A 12,719-nucleotide genomic window follows, 5' to 3' on the forward strand; every position below is an offset into this window, starting at 1 on the left:
CTCCTAGGTCGGCCCCGACACCTGCCTCTGTTCCTGCTTCGGCCCCGCCTATGGCCCGGGTTTCGGCCCCATCTGTTTCCCCTCCTGTGAAGCGCAGCCGTTATGGCCGCAGGGTCCACCCCCCGACTCGTCACCTGTTTTCCCCGTGACTTTGCACTATGTCATTGACTGTTCTGTTGTAGAGTCTATTTTTATGTTCATGACTTGCACTTTTGCTGTTTTGCATTGTTTTGTGTAGGTGAATTCTGAGGGGGCCTGTGTGGTGACCCACATCTATATAACGGGAGACATTCACCTAAGAGGACGGTGTACCTTTAAGGGAAGAGGCGAGGGGTCAGATAATGCACTTCCGCTTCCGGTTCAGAGTTCAGTATCGTTGTCTAAATGTATGACATGCTAAGTTGGAGCTAGTAAACTACCTCGACTACGTCTACTCTCACGTCTCCTGTCTCGTTGTTTTCTAACTCCACAATATATAGCAGTTATATACTAACAAAATGGCCCTGCCTGTGATGGCCTGGCGGCCGGTCCAGGGTGTCTCTTCGCCTGTTGCCCAGTGACTGCTGGGATAGGCTCCAGCATCCCCACGACCCTGAGAGCAGGATAACCGGTTTGGATAATGGACAGATGGATGGATACTAACAAAATAACCTTCTCAAACATCATATGTGCTTATCCAATATGAATAGCTCACCAATTAAAAGCAGCCAGCAGTCTACTACTACTACTACTTTCGGCTGCTTCCGTTAGAGGTCACAATAGTGGATCATCCGTTTCCATTTCTTCCTGTCCTCTGCATCTTCCTCTGTCACACCAGCCACCTGCATGTCTTCCCTTACCACATCCATAAACCTCCTCTTTGGCCTTCCTCTTTTCCTCTTCCTTGGCAGCTCCATATTCAGCATCCTTCTCCCAATATACCCAGCATCTCTCCTCCACACATGTCCAAGCCATCTCAATCTTGACTCTCTTGCTTTGTCTCCAAACCGTCCAACTTGACGGTCCGTCTAATATAATCATTCCTAATCCTGTCCTTCTTCATCACTCCCAGTGAAAATCTTAGCATCTTCAACTCTGCCACCTCCAGCTCCACCTCCTGTCTTCTCGTCAGTGCCACTGTCTCCAGACCATAGTATAATGTAGCTGGTCTCACAACCATCTTGTAAACTTTCCCTTTAGCTCTTGCTGGTACCCTTCTGTAGCAAATCACCCCCAACACTCTTCTCCACCCTGCCTGCACTCTCTTCTTCACCTCTCTCCTGCATGCCCCGTTACTTTGGACAGTTGACCCCAAGTATTTAAACTCATATGCCTTTGTCACCTCCACTCCTTGCATTCTGACCATTCCACTGTCCTCCCTCTCATTCACGCATAGGTATTCCGTCTTGCTCCTACTGAATTTCATTCCTCTTCTCTCCAGTGCATACCTCCACCTCTCCAGGCTCTCCTCAACCTGCATCCTACTCTCGCTACAGATAACAATGTCATCCGCGAACATCCTTGTCCACGGAGACTCCTGCCTGATCTTTTCCGTCAACCTGTTCTTGAACATTGGTACCAGTATGCTTCTCCACTCCTCGGGCATCCTCTCACTTTCCAAGATTGTATTAAACAATCTAGTTAAAAACCCCGCTGCCATCTCTCCTAAACATCTCCATGCCTCCACAGGTATGTCATCAGGACCAACTGCCTTTCCACTCTTCATCCTCTTTATTGCTGCCCTCACTTCCTCCTTGCTAATCCATTGAACTTCCTGATTCACTATCCCTACATCATCCAACCGTCTCTCTCTCTCATTTTCTTCTTTCATCAGCCCCTTAAAGTACTCCTTCCACCTTCTCAGCACACTCTCCTCGCTTGTCAGCACATTTCCATCTCTATCCTTGTTCGCCCTAACTTTTTGCACATCCTTTGCAGCTCGGTCCCTCTGTCTAGCCAATCGGTACAAGTCCTTTTCTCCTTCCTTAGTATCTAACCTGTCATACAACTCACCATACGCCTTTTCCTTTGCCTTTGCCACCTTTCTCTTCACTTTATGCTGTGTCTCTTTGTACTCCTGTCTACTTTCTTCATCTCTCTGACTATCCCACTTCCTCATTGCCAACCTCTTGCACTGTATAATTTGCTGTACTTCCTCATTCCACCACCAAGTCTCCTTGTCTTCCTTCCTCTGTCCTGATGACACACCAAGTACCTTCCTAGTGTCCCCCTCATAATTTCTGCAGTGGTTGCCCAGCCATCCGGCAGGTCTTCACTACCACCCAGTGCCTGTCTTAACTCCTGCTTGAACTCCACACACCAGTCTTCCTTCTTCAACTTCCACCATTTGATCTTCGGCTCTGCCTTCACTCTTGTCCTCTTCTTGGTCTCCAAAGTCATCCTACAGACCACCGTCTGATGCCTATCTACGCTCTCCCCTGTCACCACCTTGCAGTCTCCAGTCCCTTTTAGATCACAACTTCTACATAGGATATAGTCCACCTGTGTGCACTTTCCTCCACTCTTGTACGTCACCCTGTGTTCCTCCCTCTTCTTGAAATATGTATTCACCACAGCCATTTCCATCCTTTTCGCAAAATCCACCCACCATCTGTCCTTCCACATTTCTCTCCTTTACACCATACCTACCCATCACCCCCTCATCACCTCTGTTCCCTTCACCAACATGTCCATTGAAATCTGCTCCAATCACCACTCTCTCCTCCTTGGGTACCCTCTCCACCACGTCATCCAACTCACTCCAGAATTATTCTTTCTCTTCCATCTCACACCCAACTTGTGGGGCATATGCGCTGATAACATTCATCAATACATCTTCGATTTCCAGCTTCATACTCATCAATCTGTCTCACACTCTCTTCACCTCCAGCACACCCTTGACGTACTCTTCCTTCAGAATTACCCCTACTCCATTTCTCCTCCCATTCACACCATGGTAGAAGAGTTTGAACCCACCTCCAATACTCCTGGCCTTACTCCCCTTCCACCTGGTCTCTTGCACACACAGTATGCCTACCTTTCTTCTTTCCATCATATCAACCAGTTCTCTCCCTTTACCAGTCATAGTGCCAACATTCAAAGTTCCGACTCTCACCTCCACACTCCTACCCTTCCTCCTCTCTCGCTGCCTCTGGACATGCCTCCCCCCTCTCCTTCTCCTTCACCCAACAGTAACATAGTTTCCACCAGCACCCTGCTGGTTAACAGTACTGGTGGCGGTCGTTGGTAACCCAGGCCGCGACCGATCCGGTATGGAAATCTTATTTATGATCTGCATATTTGATTTGGCAAATATTTTATGCCGGATGCCCTTCCTGATGCAACCCTCCCCATTTATCCGGCCTTGGGACCGGCACTAAGAATGCACTGGCTTGTGCATCCTCAGTGGCTGGGTTTAATGCACAGTTATTCTATTAGGCAGTTGTTGTTTTTTGTTGTTGTCTCTTTTTTTTCCCAAATCAGTTATCTTGGCACATACTTGATATGGGGTCTTTTGACTTTGAGGAATGAGTTTTGGAAAATAGTGTGCCATCCTCTGCTCACATCACCTGAGGGACGATAGCACAGAATCAAAGGTTTATTTCTGTCAACTTCTTACATGATAGGGACATTTGCTCCAGCTGCAGCGTTGTCATGATAATCAAGGTCTTACTTGGCCCATTAGCTTCATTAACAGTCCGCAAAAAAAACACAAATGGTTTGAAAATTAAGGTAAGCAAGCAGTTGGACCTCTGGAGTTGATGCATACAGGTAGTCCCCGGGTTACGAATGCCTGATTTACGAAAACCCGTACTTCCGAACCATCCTCCATAAAGCCTGTTACTTTAAAAAATAGTGTTACACACAATGGTTCATACTAACGAATGGACGGACTACTTTGCGCGACGCTCAAAATACTGCGAGTTTTAGGTGGTTCGTTGGCCCTAGGGAGATCAACGCTATGCTGTCATCACCATTTTAAGTTGGATCACGTAAACATTGTTATGTGTGTTGTGTTTTGACTTACATTTTTTCATGTGTTTACCCTCGTATTCATGGCTTCAAAGCGTAAATCTGATGCAAGTGATGGTGATCAACTGAAGAAAAGGAAAACAATCACGATTGAAACAAAAAGTGGAAATAATACGGCGTTCAGAGAGAGGTGAAACGCGCTTATCATTTTTTCCACTTACCCAGGGAGGCAGGGAGACGAGCCCGAAGCAGGCTCTCATTTCCGGTGTCAAACAGCCGTCCTCGCTGGTCGCAACCCACTCCGGGGACAGTGGCAGGTGGGGAGTTTGAAATGTAAAAAATGTTTCTTTAAAGTTTTTTTATACCTATACACACATTCTCTCTTCAATTATAAATACTGTACTGTACTTACATTTATTATTATTACTGCATTATTATATGTATGATGTTTTAGGTAAAATATATACTGTGGCGAGCTGGCATGGAAGAATGAGTCGATAGGCAGAGATCTCGTTTTAATGGAAGCTCCCGTGTCCCATAAACCGCACGATCCCGGGAGTGCTTTTTTGTTTAGACAGCGGCCAGAACAGACAACACACGATGCCCCCCCCACCCCCATGTCACAACTCAACGTATTCTCATGAAACAGTTCGTGTGACGAGCGATTCAGAGCACCTGCACAATCCTATGCAGTGCAGAACAGCAGGCGTTCTGGGTTCAGGTTAGGGTTCGGGTGGGTAGGGTTAGGGTTCATGTGATGTCATACGTGGGTTACATACGAATTTTAGCGCATTTCTTTTCGTACGTTTTACTACGACCAGGTAATGACTCAGACTGGCGACGTCTGAGTCATGGTCCTACAGTCAGTCAGTCAGTCAGTCAGTAATAAACTGTCTTCTACTTAGTCAGAGTTGAACCCCCAAACAATCAACACAACAACATGAACACATCATTAAAACGCAACTTAAACTGTAACATTAACCATCCCTGCAGTCCCCCAGCGCAGAGCCACTGACAGTCGGGGCAACCGCCTCCCCAGTCGCTACAATACTGTAGTCTAAAAAAAACATTTGAGTAATTGACGCTAGATGTGAACTGTACAAATTCGACATAAGAACAGACTCAAACACGGAACTCATTCATAACCCGGGGACTACCTGTATTTGTGCCTGGTGGCTTTCACAAAGTTCTCACCATAAGATCCAATGAGATGTTAATCGGCAGCCTGTATCTGTTTGTGATAGGTAAGTCATTGAAATCAATCAAGGCAGAACACTCAGCTTGAGTGACTGATAGTTACCAATTAGCTTCTGGGACAATGGTGCCTCTGGTTAAGTATCAAAGAAAGTTGAATCAGGCCGATCTGGTAGCCGAGCGAAATAAACCGCCGTTCTTGCAATCCGCTCGTCATGTGGCTGGGAGGTTCGTATCCCAGACTCGCCGTAACCGGTCACGGCCAGAGCGTCCACGGGGTAAGGCATTCATTAGGCCACCCTTACCCGAGGGATAGTGGGTGTAGATCAGTGTAGTGTTCGGGGACTCGTCGTTCTCCAGCGACCCCTCTGGCCGCCCGGGCGCCTGCAGCCAAGCAACTGAAAGCATTCTCCCTACGCCTCCTTCGCGGCTTGAAGGTGATGCAATCCATGCGAGGCTTCAGTGTGTAAAATAGCGAGAGCAGCCGACACGAGTTTGAAGGAAACTGGTGTTACGAGTATCTCCTTCCTGTGGAAACGTGAGCCAGGGGAGTTATTCGACAAGAGTTCCGGCCATATGCCATTGGGTTAATCGGGTGGGATAAGGGGAAAAACTAGAAATAAATTTAAAAAAAGAAAAGAAAGTTGAATCAGTTCATCTGGGCACAACGTTTACTGAGAGAGAAATGTTTCATCACTCATCTAAGTGACCTCTTCAGTCTCTCTTCAGACCTGATGTGGCCTGGTGTGATCAGATGATACATGTGACATTGATACAAAAAGTTTAATCACAGTGTTCTGACTGAGAAATTTAAAGGTTTGTTGTATTCCGTCTATTCTAGGCCTATGTTAGTCAGCTACTCCGCACTCTTTGCGGTGCCTATGTAACACCTAGTGGTGAGACTGGGTATTGCATTTTGTGTCTGTGTGTGTCAATGTAAACGACGGTGTTGGTAGCTGTTGTTTGGAATGAACGAGTTCAGTTTCCACGCGTTTCAAGCAGAGAACGACAGTTCTATAAGCGTCGGATCCTTGGAGCGATACGTGCTTTTACGGGGGTAAAGAAGGGGAAAACGAATGTATGGAGTAAAGTATTCAATAAACTTCCTTCCATCTGAAGACGATGTCAAGCTTGAGCTACATTCATTCTCTCGTTCTCTATCTGCCTACGCCTTGTTAGGACACAATTGCTAGGGCAGAATAGTAAAAGGATGTTAACACAGAAGGTGAAGTCAACAGAACAGCTTTGCATCACATCAGTGCCTGAGTCACAGCGACAACATGGATTTTCAGAAGGAAGAAAAGAAAACTGAACAAACTTTGGAAACTAGGTCATCCGCCGGCTCTTCGTCAGTCAAGTCACGTGCATCATCAGCTAGCAGTGCTGCGACTAAAGCGAGGGCCAAAGCAGAAGCATTCAAAGTAAAGATCGCCTATGCAGAGAGGGAGGCAGCCATTTTGAGGGGGAAAGCGCGCATTGAGGAGCAACAGCAGAGAACACTTGTGGAAGCAGCACGCCGTAAAGCAGAAGTGGAAGCAGGTCTCCATGTATTGCAGTTGGAGAGGGAGGCAGCAGCAGGCATCCAGAGACGCGGATGTCTACGAAGCCGCAGCAGACTTGGAAGAGGAAGGGTGTCACAATTTTGGGGATGAAGAGAGAGCTCAACGCACCAGGAATATGTGGAGAACCACACTCCAGTGCAATACGCTCAGCATCCATTTCCTGAATCACAGCATGCACTTAGAGAGCCAAGTACCCCTCTTCAAACCGTCACTCAGTAGTCTCCTCAAGCTCACCCTCACAACATCAGCTACACACAACATGCTGGAATGGACTGTGAGGGCCAGCAGAACAATGCAGCACAAATGCAGCTTGCTCCAGCCCCTCCTGCTCGCGCCTCGTCAGAAGGCTACATGCACACGCCACCCCAGATGCTTGATTTCGCTGTGCTGACCCAATTTGATGACCATCCAGAGAATTATTGGGCATGAAAAACCTCATTCCAGAGAATCACGCATGACCTCAACCTGACACCGCGAGAGGAACTCGACCTACTCATCAAATGGCTCGGCCCAGAGTCATCCATCAAGGCTAAACAAATCAGGTCAGTCCATGTAACCAGCCCTGCAAAAGGAGTCAAAATAATATAGCAGCACCTAGAGGAATGCTATGGGTGCCCTGAGGTCATCGAACATGCTCTGCTGAAAAGGCTTGAAGATTTCCCACGAATCACCAACAAAGACCCTCACCAGCTGAGAGAGCTGGGTGACCTGCTACTGGAATTGGAGTCTGAAAAGTGCAGTGGTCTTACACCTGGGCTTGCATATCTCGACACCGCACGGGGTGTTAACCCTATAGTTGAAAAACTCCCCTACAACTTGCAGGAAAGATGGGCAACACAAGACTCCAGATACAAAGAAGACCATAAGGTAGCCTTTCCACCTTTCAGCTTTTTTGTACAGTTCATCTGCAACCAAGCAAAAACCAGAAACGGCCCGAGTTTTGCATTGTCCTCATCCAACTGTTCAAACAGCCAGAAGCCAGACAGAGCAGCTAAATTCAACAGCAAGCCATCTGTCTTCATTAAGAAAACTGAAGTCTCAGCCACAGCCCCGAGCTCCCCGAACAACCAGCCTGAGAAAAAAACTGACGAGCCAGATAAACATTGTACCATCCATAACAACCACCCCCTTTTTAAGTGCCGTGCCTTTAGAAGCAAGCACCTAGATGACCGGAAAGCTTATCTCAAAGAAAACTCCACCTGTTACCGGTGCTGTGCTTCCACTAGACATGTTGTGAAGGACTGCAGAGTGTCTGTCAAATGCAGAGAATGTGACAGCAAGAAGCACATCTCCACACTCCATCCTAGTCTCGCCCCCTGGCCAGCCGAAGAAACCAAATGTGAACCAGAGCAAAACAGAGAGAAAAAGAATGACGCTCTCCTTGATGTAACCTCCAAATGCACTGAGATATGTAGTGACAATCGTCAGCCCAGATCATGCTCTAAAATCTGTCTGGTGAAAGTTTACCCCTCAAACCGGCATGACAAGATGAAACGTGCCTATGCAGTGCTGGATGACCAGAGCAGTAGATCGTTGGCTAAGTCACAGTTCTTCGATCTGTTCGGCATTGAATGTAACTCATCTCCCTACACTCTGAGGACATGCTCTGGCATAGTTGAGACGGCGGGGAGAAAAGCAAGCAACTTCACTGTGTAGTCACTCGATGGAGAAACCATAGTGGTGCTCCCTACCCCCATAGAATGCAACACAATGCCAGATGACAAAGAGGAATTTCCCACTCCAGAGATAACACAGCACTTCCCTCACCTCGCTCCAGTGGCTGGCAAGATCCCGCCTCCAGATCCCAGTGCTCAGATCCTTCTACTCCTGGGGAAAGATGTCTTAAGTGTGCACAAGGTACGTCAGCAGCATAATCATCCCCACAACACAGCATATGCACAGCGCTTGGATTTGGGCTGGGTCATCGTAGGAGAGATCTGCCTAGATAGAGCTCACCAGCCTACTGATGTCAATGTCTACAAAACAAACATACACCCAAATGGCAGAGCCTCATTCTTCACACCATGCTATAAGAGCATCCATGTGAAAGATGGAGTGAGTTCCCATCCTCTTCAGTACTTACGTGCCTTGCTGTGTTACTCCAGACCCTCCAAAGGCCTCATTGCTGACACAAGCTGTCTCGGAGATGATGTTTTCTTGAGGACTGCAGATGACGAGAAGACGGCCCTGTCAATTGAAGATAACATCTTCTTGGATGTGATGAACAAACAGGTGCATCTTGCTAAAGACAACCACTGGGTGGCGCCATTGCCTTTTCGCGCGCCACGGAGCCAGCTTCCGAACAACAAAGAGCAAGCGAAGCAGAGGCTGTTGTCATTGCAATGCACCTTCCAAAAGAAACCAGGAATGAAAGAACATTTCTTTGACTTCATGCAAAAGGTCATCGAAAACCATCAAGCAGAACCTGCTCCGCCTCTGCAGCCAGATGAGGAATTTTGGTATTTGCCAATATTTGATGTTTACCATCCCCAAAAGCCCAACAAAATCAGAGCGGTGTTCAACTGAAGTGCCCAGTATAATGACATTTCACTCGGTGATGTTCTGCTGAGAGGGCCCAACCTCAACAACAAATTAATAGGTGTCTTGCTGCGTTTTTGCAAAGAGCGGATAGCCATCACAGCAGACATTGAGCAAATGTTTTACAGCTTCAAGGTGAAAGAAGGTTACCGCAACAATCTTCACTTTCTGTGGCACAAAGAAAACTGCCCTGAAGAGGACATCACTGATTACAGGATGACTGTACATGTCTTTGGAAACAGTCCATCGCCAGCTGTTGTCGTATATGGATTCCAACGCACAGCAGAGCATGGTGAGGCAGAACATGGCACAGACGCTAAAGAATTTGTGCTGTACAACTTTTATATTTATGATGGCATCACATCTGTTCCCAGCAAGGAGGAAGCTGTTGACCTCTTTAAATGCACACAGGAAATGTTGGCAGAGGTGAACCTGAAACTCTACAAGATGGCCTCCAACAGCGCCACAGTCATGGAGGCCTTTCCACAAGAGGACAGAGCAAAGGAGCTCAAAGACTTGGATTTGAGTGCTGATCCGCTGCCTCTTCAGTGCAGTCGCGGCGTAAGCTGGAACCTTAAAAAATACTGTTTCACATTCAAAGTGTCAAGCGATGTCAAACCATTCACACAAAGAGGAACACTTTCCACTGTCAATAGCCTGTACGACCCCTTGGGATTTGTCTCTCCTATCACTATGTATGGAAAGGCTCTTGTGAGAGAACTCTCATCAATGCAACAAGAGTGGGACACGCTTATCTCAGCAGATAAAAGGGCCCAATGGGAAGCATGGACTACATCTCTTGCTGACCTTGAACACTTACACATCCCAAGGCCATATGTTCCAATCTCTCTCTCACAGGCTCATTCTAGGGAGCTGTGCATCTTTTCAGATGTGTCTGCTCTGGCCATAGCTGCTGTGGCGTATCTACAAGTCATAGACTCAGACGGACAGTGTCATATGGGGTTTGTGTTGAGCAAGTCGAAGCTGGCTCCATTTCCTGCTTGCACTATCCCACGCCTGGAGCTGTGCGCCTCAGTGCTCGCTGTTGCGCTCATGGAGCTCATAAAAGAAGAGTTACACACAGAGCTGCATGTCAAGTTCTACACAGACGGCCGTGTAGTACTCGGCTACATTCACAACACCACAAAGAAATTTCACATGTATGTAGCCCGCGGTGGTGTGGCGGTCTAAGCATCGGCTTTGTGTCGATGCAGTTGCCCACTGGGGACCGGGGTTCGCGCCTCGGTCTCGTCAGATCCGACTATGCTCGGACTCGATGAAGCAGCGATAATTGGCAACGCTGTCTTCGGGAGGGGGGCGGAGTCGGCTTGTGTTCGTCACATTAATGCGTCTCTGTGTGTGTCGGCAAAAGCAGTGGTTCCTGGATTCGCCTTATCACGAAAGTGGGGAGGCGTCTCCTGCCGGCCGGAGAGATGCAGTTGGCGAACGCATGCAGTACGAGGGTGGGTGTTTGAATTAAAATAGGGACCGATGGCCACTAAATTGGGAGAAAAAGGGTAAAATCAGAAATAAATTTAGAAAAAAAAAGAAAGAAAGAAAGAGATGTCACGTGTATGTGGCCAACAGGGTTACACGCATAAGGAAATCCACTACACCGAGCCAGTGGCATTATGTCCGAACTGACCTGAACCCAGCCAACCTTGCCAAGCAGTAACAACAGAGTTTGTAAAGTCATGGTGAAGACTGCCAAGCAAGGAACTGTGAAACAGTACCTAAGACCTATTAATGACTTAGTTGTGCTTCTATCTAATGATAATAATTGATAGAGAAATAATAATGATATAGTGGCATAAAAGTAATTACGCTGAGAAATTTAAAGGTTTGTTGTATTCAGTCTATTCTAGGCTTATGTTAGTCAGCTGCTCCGCATTCTTTGCGGTGCCTATTTAACACGTAGTGGTGAGACTGGGTATTGCATTTTGTGTCTGTGTGTGTCAATGTAAATGACGGTGTTGGTAGCTGTTGTTTGGAATGAACGAGTTCAGTTCCCACGTGTTTCAAGCAGAGAAAGACATTTGTTCTGTAAGCGTCGGATCCTTGGAGCGATACGTCCTTTTATTGGAGTAAAAAAGGGAAAAACGAATGTATGGAGTAAAGTATTCAATAAACTTCCATCTGAAGAAGACGTCAAGCTCGCGCTACATTCATTCTCTCGATCACTATCTGCCTATGTCTTGTTAGGACACAATTGCTAGGGCAGAATACACAGAATTAGCCATTTGAATGAAAATGCTTTCCATGAATATAAGAATAGTGTGAGATTTTTTTTCATTTAACTTTCTTTTCTTTTACTCTTTTTAAACTTTTCAAGCATTACATAAGTGCCAAAGAAATTGTGAACAATGGGAGAGTGAGCTGCACTGCAAATATACCAGTTTGTAGGAGTCATCCATCTACATTGGAATAAAGCACCATAAAAGCATATCCATAACGAAAACTTCCATAGTGTAGCAGCCCTACTAACATCCATCCATCCATTATCCAAACCACTTTATCCTGCTGTCAGGGTCACAGGGATGCTGGAGCCTATCCCAGCAGTCATTGGGCGGCAGGCAGGGAGACACCCTGGACAGGCCGCCAGGCCATCACAGGGCAAGCCTACTAACATGCTGAAACTAAATAGTATAAAAGGTTGGAAATGGGATTCATTGATAAAAACGAATTAGATTAGTATTTAATTTGTTTTGTTTTGTTTTGTTTTTCCTGTCCATTCCCTGTTGTACAAATTGGCTTCTGAAAATTTAAGTATAACCATGACAAGATGATAAGAGAGGATAAAAACTGGCTTACATGAGCGCTAATAATGCACTGTCTTAAGAAATATGCCTTTTCTCCCTCGGTTTTATGAGAAACCTTTATTTTTCCTTTCTCTTTTTTCTCCCTGTCTTTTGTTGTTGCCCTTCTGCATTCTTCAGTCTCTCTCTCTTTCTCTCCCCCTCTCTGTTTGCCCAGCGATACATTGGGTGGCAGTAGACATTCAAGCCACTGATGAAAATATCACATTCAAATATCATTCTGACCCTTGCCAGTCCCACTCACCACCTACTGGACACTGCTCGTCTTTGTTCTTCATACACAGGGGATGATACCAAGACACAGAAATAGGAAAGGGGAGGAGGAACAAAAGGGGCGAAAGGGAGGTGAAAGAGGCAGAGCAGAGAGGTAGACAGAATTGGACGAAGATAGTGTGATGAGAGGAAGAGATAGATAACAGAGGGCAAGAATGTAAGAGGAAGAGAGAAGGGAAACGGGAAGAGCGTAAATGAGGCGAAGAGAAAGATAGTTAGGAGAGCTCAAGCCTACAAAACTGAGATGAGAGGGAGACGGAGACAAAGAACAAAGACGGGTGTGCCGGGGACAGCAGAGGGAGGAGGGATTATGGAAATAGAAGCTGACATGGAAAGATCAAGTGTGATTGTCACCGTTTCCTGTCTTTCTCTGCTTGCTCTCGCT

This window comes from Lampris incognitus, chromosome 6 (genome assembly GCF_029633865.1).
Source record: "Lampris incognitus isolate fLamInc1 chromosome 6, fLamInc1.hap2, whole genome shotgun sequence".
NCBI classification, from domain to species: Eukaryota; Metazoa; Chordata; class Actinopteri; order Lampriformes; family Lampridae; genus Lampris; species Lampris incognitus.